At 37.4% G+C, this 12,109-nt stretch overlaps 1 protein-coding gene across 3 annotated transcripts in view; it reads left to right on the top strand.

The window, feature by feature from the left end:
* OTOA (otoancorin) overlaps positions 1-12,109 on the top strand; it is a 952,220-nt gene that overhangs the window by 263,187 nt on the left and 676,924 nt on the right. The window lies entirely within an intron of this gene.

The following is a 12,109-nucleotide window of genomic DNA, read 5'->3' as shown; positions in this document are numbered from 1 at the left end:
AACTTCAGTCCATCACCCAAACAGTATTTAACCTAGTTGAAAACTGGTTTCAACAATGTTGCCTCCTCCTAAATGCCAAGAAAAACAAAACAAACTATTGCTATTTACTCCAACTATTAAATCCTCCCCAATAGATTTCTCTATTACATCAATCAATGGTACAATCATAGTTCCTGACCCAACTACCAAACTCTTAGGTGTAATAATTGACCACAACCTCAACTTTGACTCACATATTAATGCTACTATTAAAACAGTAAGCAGAAAACTTGAATCCTTGTATAGGATAAAACCTTTTCTCACCCCAGAAGCCAGAACTATAATTGCCCAGACCCATCTGATCTCCACCCTCCTCTATGCCTCCCCCATTTATACTAATCTTTCCAAAAGCAACCTAAATAAATTGACCACTTCGTATAACAATATTCCCAGGTTTGCTACTGGGTCCCCATTTATAGCTCATCACTGTCTAAATCTCAACCTTCTAGGACGGCTAGAACTACATAACCAGCTAGAATTTCAACAACTTACCATTAACCATAAGATTCTGTACCAGCCTGGTAATACTCCTATTCTCAGTAGCCTCATCTCCCCCTACCCCCTACCCTTCACTCAGCAAATAAATTACTGGTTACCATCCAGAAATCCCACAACAAGGCAAGTGATTCTCTTTTCTCAAATTCAGTGGGGAGGATTTGGAACAAGCTTCCCATCAAACTTACATCTCTCTCATCATTACCACTCTTTAAAAAAACAACTAAAAATCCAACTAAAAACACAATGGCTATGCCCATGTACTAACTCTGACTAACACCCCCCAGTACAACATTATTCTATACCTCTCCTCCAAAACCCACATTGCAGAATTAGTAAATTCTTCCCTCACTCCCGTCTTAGTATCCTACTCCCAGGGAACTATCACTGAGTATGTTCATTGCAACATTCATTCTGCTGTGAGCACGTCTTCCACCTTGTATATAGACTAACTATTGTTTCACTATGACTATAATTACTTCTTTAAGTTTATATATTTAATAACTTTCTTATTTTTCAGTGTTTTATTTTTTATTATAACCTGTATACTTCATTGTAAAATGTACATTCCTACCCTACATACTCTATGGTGAATGTCAAACGCTTTCCCATGGAAATAGTACTGTATTGCTTTGTTAAACTCAGTAGTCACATTCTGTATTATTAAGTTCTTTGAAGAAAATCTTCATGTATAATGTATTTAGATATTTTTGGACTTTTTTTCTGTCCTGATTTATTAGTTTAAGATGAAGCTTATCTCCCCGGGCCTCTACTGAAAATAGACATGTATCCAGTTAGACTAGCCCAGTCAACAAATGTAAAATAAAATAAATAAATAAATTATTCCTAGGTGTCAATACTGTTTTCAGGATTAATTTAAGTCTTCTAAAGTACTCCTTACTAAGCTTTATTGGCATTTGTTCATGTTTTATTGCTGATCCTTCATCAATTCCCAAGTATTTATACATCCCCTCTTGCTCAAGTTCCTTTATATCACATTCTTGTCCCAAACTGATGTTTTCCTGGTGCTGCAATTTATCAAGACCAAATGACATTCCAATATCATCTGAAAAAGTTTTGACAGCCTGCAGCTGTGCTTTCAGTTCCTCATCTGATGAGCTATACAATTTTAAATAATCGACAAAGAGAAGATGAGAAGTCATTAGACTTTGTTGTTTTCTAGAAGCCAAATTATAGCCATGACCTAAGCTGTTAAGTAAACAGCTTAATGGATTAATGGCAAGGCAAAACAGCAACAGTGACAGGGAGTCACCCTGGAATATCCCCCTTTGGATTTTTATCCCTGGAATAATAATTTGTCCTTTATCATGGCTTAATTGCAAAGTGGTCTGCCACTGTTTCATGGTTACTGTAATGTAATCAATCAGTGTAGGATGTACCTTATACATTTTTAAGCACTCTTTTATCCATGAATGTGGGATACTATCAAATGATTTTTTATAGTCAATCCATGCCATACTTAAGATTCTTCCCTTTCTTACAGTTCTCCACTATAACTTTATTTAACAACAAATGATCCTTTGTTCCATATGACTTTCTCTTATTGCCCTTTTGTTTTATTGCCATAATCGAGTTTTTTTCAAAATGACTATAAACTCTGTCACGTCAATCCTCATGTATAGTTTATACGTCGTCGGAAGACAAGTTATCGGTCTATAATTTTTAGGGTAGCTTGCAGATTCACTCTTAAGTAAGAGCATTGTTTTTCCTGTTGTTAACCAGTGTGGTGTCTGTTTGGAATGTGCATATAAATAGTTCTTACTCATGGCTACATCCTCATGTAAAGAAGTTAATACTTTAAGCCAAAAGTTAGGCACTGCATCTGGGCCTGGGGTTTTCCATTTAGAGGCTTTTTCAATGTTGTTTCAATCTCTTTGGATGTTATTTCATCCCATTTCATATTCTGTACCTTTAAACTTCTTATTCTTTCTTTTACTTCGTCTATCCATTTAGCATCTTTGTTATGTTCCACAGGATCTTCATAGATACTTCTCCAAAATGTATCTACTTCCTCTTTTGTTAACGGTCTATCAATTCCTTTTACCTTATTTCCCAGTTCTCTACAAAATTTTTTTGAGTCATCATTAAATCTCCTACACAGGTTGTCTGATGATTCTCTAGTACTTTTTGTTAACCCTAACTCCAAACATTCCCAGATGTAGTTGTCACTAAATTCCCTATATACCTGAATAAGATCTCCTCTTAGATATCTGTAAGATACACTGTACAAGTTCAGATATTTTAGTCTTTCATAATAACTTACATTTTCACATCCATGGATATATATTTCTGTTGTAATCTTTCCAGTTTACTTATGCTTGTTTTCTTATAGGGTTTCCATATTGTTATTCCATGCTCAAGTTTGGGTCGAATGCAACTAACAATGACTTCATTATTTTTGATTTCCTAGACTTTATAAATCTTTTTACACAACCTATAGTTCTATAACTATCATTAACCAATTGGTTGATATGATTAAAAAAACTCATAGCTGAATCTACCCTTATACCCTACAGTATATAGTCTACAGTTTCAATCACTGTGTGCTGCATTAAATATTCACCTTTCTATTTATGCCTACCAAATCTCATATGCTTAGTTTTTGATGTATTTATCAATATATTATTCTTGTGTGCCCAAATGGTCTATTTAGTCAAGTTATTTTGCAGACATGCCTTATCTGTAACACATGTAATCAGTTTACCCAATTTCAGGTCATCTGCATATGGACTGTAGAACACCTCAGATGAAAAAGTTAAGTCTGAAAGATACAATCTAAATCACTAAGGGCCTAGGACAGAGCCCTGTGGGACACCCTGACTGTAACGAAGGATTTTGCCTGTCCAGTTGCTGTATGATACTTGCCATGTCCTATTTGTAAGCCATGCAGTTATCCATCTTATCAAGAGTACATCAATACCTAGTTGTACTAATTTATTGATCAGTGTTATGTGTATGACCCTGTCAAATGCTGAAGTTAAATCTATATAAATTATATCACAGCACAATTCTTCATTCATAGATGTTATTATATTGTTATATAACATCATGTTACAGGTGGTAATAGATCTGTTTTCAACATATGCATGCTGATATATGGTTTCAAGTCCCAACCTATCCAGTTCTGACAATAACTTATCCAATATTACCTTCTCCATTATTTTTCCACAACATGAAAGTAGACTTAAGGGTCTGTATGATTCTGGGTTTGTCTTACTCCTCTTTCCCTTAAAAACAGGTTTAATAAGCCCATGTCTCCAATCTTGAGGAATCTCCTCATATTTATATGACCTAGTGAATAATAGATATAATCTATTTCCAGGGTCAGTTGACCAATGGTGCCCAATCATGTGTAACTTCCTGGTTTACTTTTAAAGGTTTATTTCTGAGTATGGGTGAAATGTTTATCTCTGAGTTTTTGTAGGGGTTAGATAACCATAGTTACAACTTCATTCCAGACGATGATGGCAAATGGAGAAAATGCCATTATATTTCTAACTACCATATTAGAAGTACCCATTGCAACATATGCTGTACTATAGATAATCTGTGCTTCTGCTGTTGACAACTTTGTTCCATATTGAGCTATCTAACCAGGAGTATATTGCTACAATTGTGGAAAACCTAGTTTATGGCAACGTATAGGTCACTGTTGCAAGAATGGACTATTGACACATGCCTAACATAGATTCTGAAATGTGTAGAGCACTGTAACTGCTATTTACAATATTACAGACACTATAGTTGCAAATCTGGAAAAAGTTAAAGTTTTGCAGCCATATCTGCTGAGTGCCCAAAGGTCTTTAAGTCCATTGACTACACAATGCTGCTGTCAGGACTCAAGAGATTTGGTTTTGCTGGAGGAACTTGAAAATGGTTGAGAAGGTATCTTGAGAACCAAGCATTTAAGGTAGTAATGGATAAGCATATGTTCAAAACTGGGTAAACCACATGCTGGCATCCCACAAGGGTCAGTACTGGGCCATATTCTCTTTATGCTATTCATTAATGAGATGCAACTGACTTGCAAAACTTTCAAATCACACTCTACCACAATGAGCTTACCCCCCTGAAACAAACTAAATTTATTGGATTGGGTAATAATGGAATGCAATTTTACTTTAAAATTATATTTATAGCCCTTAGTAGAAAGCAGATACTCAAGCCTAACACGTTTATAGCGATGATGTAACCAAAAGCTCATGCAATCAGTTGGGCTGGATATAGCAAACTCATTAGTCATACCATATAAGCAATCAAGGATGTGTCTATTTATAAGTATGTTGGCATTTGGATTACCTTACTAAATCACACAAGCTTATGCAAACATAGTGGGTGATAAGGTTCTTAATCATTAAATGTATGCTACAAAATTACAGTTTTCTAACACCCGACACAAGATGAGGTAAATGCATTGGTGTCCTCATTCATAACTTGGGGTACTGCATTCAACCAGCTGTAAATAACACTTGTCACTTCATGGGTCTACCTGACACTAGATAGCATCATTGTCTATATATAGAAAGAGATAAGTGTCTGTCTATTAAAATCAGAGACATTTTGTTAACTTTTGTTACGTTTACAAGACAACCCACCACTGGCTTGTAAGCTGGTGACAGTATCTCATCCTAGTCCTTTCAGATCTTCAGATCAATGAGCTCTAAGACTGAGATGATTGTCATTTAAACTGGCTATTTGGAAAAGAACCTTGAGCTGGGGCAGTCTTCTATTGTCGGAGAGAAATTGCAGAATTTGTTACAATGTAAATAAAAGTTGAAAGACTGCCTTCTAGATTACTACAAATGTCAGTTCTGGAGGGATAATGGATTACATAAATGTGACCAGAAAGCATCTGCAATGACTTTACTGTACATTAATTTACCAGTGTTATCATGTTTAGATGCATAGTTTTATATATATATATATATATATATATATATATATATATATATATATATATATATACATATCTCATGCTGTCAATGGTTGTGTATGTAAATAAGCTACACTATTGTCTATATTAATGAACACTCCACATTGTTACTATATTACTTCTTGAATATTTTTATATACTTTATATATGTGTCATAAGGCCTGCATAGTGGTTGGAAAAGGTTTAAGGATAAATTCACTTATCTGGTGAAAACATAAATAATTAAATGGCAGCATGGCTCTAAAAGAAAAGGACAGGAGTCACTCTCCTGCAAGAAGAAAGATAAATTCCTGCTTTAGAATTAATCTACAGTGACTAAGGACTTGCTTCCCACTCATATGGCTCTTCAGCAAAACTGACCAGGGGCTCTGACAGCATCGGCCTTGCATGCTCCTTTGCTGGTGCTCTACCTTCACTTATCTTAATATTGGTACCCATTTACTGCTTTTGAGGTGACTGGTGTGACAATCCATTTTTTTCCCAACAAACATCTTTATTAAATTTTCACACATGACATAGGCAGTCTTACATTTATGCAAATGAAAAATAAACAAAGTGACACCATTTTAGTTGCAAACAGCATGCATCACAGACACCATTGAAACAACTGTAGTTGCAAACATTATACATCATTTATAATCTATTTATTCATCGTCAGTTAAGCATTGTATGGCTCATTCAAATCCTACCTCTTAAACCTCATTCATGACCTGCATATATTGCTCCCGCAATTCACATTTTTTCCTATGTAGTTTGTTCCTTCCCTTTTCTAAAGATCCCAGTTCCCAATTGTTTTATCTCTGTTACTATATTTACTACTTATAGTATAATTGGTTTAGATTTTGATTTCCATTTTCTAGTGATTGCTTTTTTGGCAACCACCATAATTAGACTCAGCAAGGCTTTACTATGTCTAGGCAATTCCGATTCTGTATCATACCTCAAAAAAATCATCTCCCCAGTCAATCCAATCTGCTCACCCAGTATCTCTGTCAGAGAAATCTGCAGGGAATCCCTAAAATTTGCCAGCTCATAATACTCCCAAAAATAAGTTCCCAGCCATGTATTTCTTGGCTGTTACACCTCCAACACTTGCTATCCACCTGAGGAAATTTTTTTGGAGTCTACTTGGGGTATGCAAATATCTATGTAAATCCTTCTAGGCAAAGATCCTAAATCTTCTAGACTTTGTTGCATATTTAGGAGATATGCATATACCCTCCTTTTGTCTCTTTGTGAATTGCTTATCTAATCTCTTATCCAGTCTCTGTTCCCAATCCTTTCTAAGCTCCTCTGATTGATTCTTATAATTATCATGCAGTATTTTATATGTTTTACTAATTATTCCTTTTTTAATGGCAGCTTCTGTTCTAGATTCTATTAAAACTCTACCAGTGCTGGTCTTTCATTCAGAGCCCCCTATTTCTTTCTCTTTGCCTATACTCTGATATCAGTCCTTGATAGGGAAGACAATTTCTAACCTGAAGTCCAAATAAGTTCTTGGTCTCTCCCCATTCTATTACCTTTCCCTTTCTAGTTATTTGCTCCCAGTACCTTGGTTCCTTTGCCAGTTGTTTTCTAATAAATTCCAGCCCCCTCTTGCCTATTATCTGTATCCCTGACCACAGTCACCCCTATCAGCATAATCTCTTTTCTAAAGTCTCATGCTGGTTTGGTTCTTAGAATGCTCCCTTCTATTTTATGAATATAATACTCTGTATGATTTTAATTGCTCTCCTTAAGAATTTGCATCCAAAATCCCAATCTCTCCTTATTTCTTGAGCTTCCTCCCTGTATCATCATTCCTTTCCCATTTAAATTATAGTTTTCTGCTTGTGCTATGTACAAGAGCCTTAACTGTGTTGATCTAAAATACCCCTTCAAATTGAATAATCCTAGTCCCCCTTGTTCTATTGGAAGAATCAGCTTATCCCACTTGACCCTTGCTGTCTTCCCCTTCCCAGATAAAATCCTTTAACTCTTTTTTAATTGCTATCCACAGTTTCTCCAGTGGTTGATAAAAATATGCCTAACCTGTGTATAAGACTAAAGGGACTAAAAACATTTTAATGACTTGTATCTTAGTATCCACATCCATATAACAAAGCTTCCACTTTCACAATTTTTGTATTATCTTCTGTTTAGTCTCTTCCCACAACTTAGCTGTCACAACAGAGACATTTCTAATCCATACTCCTAAATCCATTTTGGGTGTCTTTTTTTCTTGGGTTTGATGTTTTAAAATCATATCTAGAGTGACAATTGAGGTTTGGGACAAACCAATTTTTCTAGGACCCTCTTTTGGGGGGATTTGAATAGGTGAATTGGGGAGTGAGTGTATCAAGGGGATAAAGTTAGGTATATGATTTATTAGGTTAGGCTTTGGATGGTAAGGGGTTATTTGGGCTGGGGATTTAAGGGAAGTGAGGTAGAGTTAGGGTGGGGCTTACCTGTTATGTTGGCAGGAAGTTGTTCATGGTTTGGTTGCGAGTTCCTGCATATCTGTTCAAAGTGTGGGGGGAATCATCCAGCTGCACAGTGTGTGTGGCTGGAATTTACTTCTATGGCCGCAAACTCTATGTCATTAGATGGGGTTTTCCTTCCTCTCAGGAGTTTGAGAGCATGAGGGGTAGAGGTAATTTTCTAGGGTCACTGGGTGTTGTGTCCTTCATGGGGACTAGGGGAAGGGGAGGAGTTGCATTCCCCTGTTAAGATGGATGTTTTGCGATGCATGTTCCAACATTGTCCTGATTCTTCTGTTAAGGAGGCAATATTAGAAGGTTTTTCTAGGGAGTTTTCTATTAAACCCAGGATATTGGGTGATGGGATGGTTTGTAGGAATCTGCAATCAGTATGGGGTAAGGAGGACATTTTATTGAGGTTGATGGAGAAGGAACGTCAGGCGAGCAGGTTGTTGTGGCCCTTTGACAGCCCTCTCTTTGAGAATTTTAAGGTTTCTCCATTGGGTTTGATGCTGAAGAAATTGGCTGGTGAGTTCAGGTTGATTCACCACTTGTCATACCTGGAAGGGAGCTCTGTTAACAATTTAATTGCAATTGAGGATGCTAAGGTTAGTTATGCATCCTTGGATGATGCTGTGAAGGTTATTTGGGGTTTCTAGGATCCATGGCTAGTGAAGATAAATACTGAATCTGTTTTTTGTTTGGTGCCAGTTACAGAGAGGAATTGGCCATTATTAGGCTTAGTAGTGGGAAAAAAATTCTATTATGACAAGGCTATGCCTATGGGCTGCTCGGTAGCCTGTGCAACCTTTGAGAAATTCAGTACGGTTTTGCATTGGATCTGACAGCAGTGGGTCAGTATGCAGAAGGCTATGCATTACTTAGATGATTTCTTGTTAGTTCGGTGAAGGTTTGGAGGGAGTGCAGGAAGGGGTTAAAGAATTCCTGAGAATGTGTGATGAGTTGGGGGTTCCATTGACCCAGCATAAGTTGAAAGGCCCAGCAAAAGCTATGGATTTCTTGGGTTTATTAGTTGATACAGAATGGGGATTGTTTTGTTTGCCTATGAATAAGATAGACAGATTGAAGGTGAAGACTGGGGCAGTAATGGGCAAGGATAAGGTTTGAATTAGGGTGGTTATGTAACTGTTGGGGCTTTTGAACTTTGTATGTTGGGAAGTGCATCCAGGGCATACATTCTGCAGGTCAGTGGCCTTTTTGTTAAAAGGGGGGTAGAGCAAACACCATTAGGTTAGGTTTAACAAATTAGCATGGACAGACTTGGTTCTTTAACGAATCAAACCAAACCAAACCAAACTCCAAACATAGAAAAGAAAAAACCTAGGCGTTTAACCAGACTACCAAGAGATAGACTGTAACACAAGTATTAGCACTTTCATTCACTTAATTTAATTTGTGAACTTCTTCAGAAAACAAACATACAATCCTACCCAAGCTCCCTTAAATACTTCATACTACATCAGACAATAAAAAGATCAAACTAGTACAAAACATGTTTACTCTTTAACTATAATGAATATGTATACACTATGATAATCTAATGATTAAAATGAAAAATTAATAAATTAAAAATTAATTGTACATACATACACATATAAACTTGTTTGTAAATACAAACTCTAATCCTTCCCAAAAATTACCTATTTAATAAAAAACATTTCAAATTTATGGATTCATTTAGTCCCGATAATTTATCAGCAGCTAGACAAAGTTGCCACAATGTTTCTTTACATTCTAAAATGTTGTTCAAATCCCCTCCCAATACCACTTCATTAACCTTCTCTAATACTGAGAATTCAAATTTTTTAAATTTTTTAAATCCATAAATTTGAAACAAACACTTGGATGGTGGGGCGTATGTTGAGAGAATGGGGAAGAGTGGATGGAGAACATAGGGATATGCAATGGCCATTGACAAGACAGATTTTGAAAGTCTTATTGAGGGGTTTGGCCTTACTGCAAAGGGAGTCAGTTGATTATGTTGTGGGCTACTTTGTGTGTGTGGTTGTATTTTGGAGCATTTCAAGTGTCGGAATTGCTAGGATCATTAGCTTGGAGCTACATAATGATATGTTCTGGGGCGGTACACATTGGGTTGAGAAGATCTAAAACAGATCAGCTGGGAAAAGGTACATCGATAGTGCTCATGAAAGATAGGAATGTTGAGCTTTGTCCACTAGGCTGGGCTAAGGAATTACATCGACTTCATGTTGGGGATCCAAATGATTTAATTTTTTGTTTGTCAAATGGCTGGTTGGCTACAAGGGGTCGGTTGGAACAAGTCATAAGGAGGGCTTTTCTGTACATGGGTTTTCCAGCTAAGAGGTTTGCAGCTCATTCCTTTCGTATTGGTAGGGCTTCAGATTTGGCAAGGGAAGGCAGATCTAGTGAGATTATTAAAAGAGTAGGGAGGTGGTCTTCTAATGCCTTTTTATCTTATATTAGATAAAGAATGTCATTGCATTAATTTTTTTTCTCTCTTCTTTTAGGAAATCAAATTGTCATCTTGGGCCATTCCTATATCCATTGGGCAGAGAAAAGGGAGCAGTTAGGATGGATGGAAGGAGTTTGGGATTGTCTCGGTTAAGTTGGATGGTTACTTGGCATGGGGTTAGAGGCCTTAGATGAGGTTAACTTATGCAGGAGGTTGAGGTGGTAAGATTACAATTAGGTTTTCTGTGAATATTAGTGGTACACTTAGGGGGAATAATTTAAGAATCTTGTTTAAGAAACAGCTGGTGGATAATATAATGGACGATTTGTGTAGGCTGCAGACACTATGCCCAGGTAATGTATAGTATGGTCGGAGACAGTACCACGTATGATCTGGAGGAATGCTGTCAGTTTTCAGGCTCTGAAGCAGGTTCGGAGGTTTGTTAATCAGAGGTTGGCTTGGCAGTTTGGAGCTTTAGGCATGTACACAATAGATCATAGGGATTTTAAGAACAGAGATTGTGTGTGGTTTCGGACTGATGAGGTGCACTTGAGCAAAGTTGGTTTGGATTTGTTTAATGTACATTTAAAATTGCTTTTAGAGGGTATGATAAAGGTTATCAGAAAAGAGGGGGAACAGCCTGAGATCAGGCTGGTGGGTGGAGAAGAGGGACAGAATTTCCCTCTTCTGTTCCCCCTCTAGGTGATGGTGTTGATGGCATTGAGTTTGGAGATCAAGTGAGTTGTTTGATGCTGCTTGATAATAAGTGAGTTGGACGCTGCTTGTTCAGAAAGGGTGGGTAAGCAGACATGCTGCCCAATGAAGGATTTGGACAAGGTGAGTTAGTACGCTGCCCTGATGGATGATTTGGGCAGGGTTAGTGAGTACACTGCCCTGATGGATGACAGGAAGAATATGATGTTTTCAATTAATTTGTTACCTTTATATGAATAAAGTTGTCAGTTTGGTTGAAATAATAGTTAATTTGCCGTTAACGGGGCAACAGCTTTCTGGGCCTGGATTTGCATTAACAGAAAAGTACCAAAGGTTTCTGTCCAAAATCAAGTAAAACATAACTGTTTATGTCTGTGAGAGAGTTTTCTGTGGTGTTCCTTTACATAAAATAGCTATATGACTGACTTACTGCTTTAAAGCTGGAAATTGTTGTCAGGGGATAGTGCGGAAGCATGAGGGCACATCCCTTACATCTGAATTGAATGTTATATGACTGAAATATATACAGACGCATATACATATGCTAGTGTGTATAGATAGACATTAAACAATTAGAAACAGTACAGCACTAGGTTTGAAAAAAAATTGCAATCGTTAAAATGGCTGCAGTTAGGGCGGCCATGGTGGTGCAGCGGTTAGCATTGCTGCCTCACAGCAAGAGGTTCTCCGGTTCAATTCTCGGCTGGGGTGCCTTCTGTGTGGAGTCTGCATGTCCTCCCTGTGGTCGTGTGGGTTTCCTCCGGGTGCTCCGGTTTCCTCCCACATCCCGAAGACATGCAGTAGGTGGATTGGACACTCTAATTTGGCCCTAAGTGTGAGTGTGTGCATGTGTGTGCCTTCTGTGGAAGGTTGGGCGCTGGGCTGGCAACTGGATACCGTAAAACTCCACCACCAATCATGAGTGGAGAGATGATCCGCTGTGGTGACCCCTAACCGGGAAAAGCCAAAAGAAGAAGAAGAAAACGGCTA

The sequence above is a fragment of the Protopterus annectens genome, chromosome 12.part0 (assembly GCF_019279795.1).
Source record: "Protopterus annectens isolate FY-2018-M chromosome 12.part0, PAN1.0, whole genome shotgun sequence".
Lineage (NCBI taxonomy): Eukaryota > Metazoa > Chordata > Ceratodontiformes > Protopteridae > Protopterus > Protopterus annectens.
This window is presented reverse-complemented; position numbering and strand designations above follow the sequence as displayed.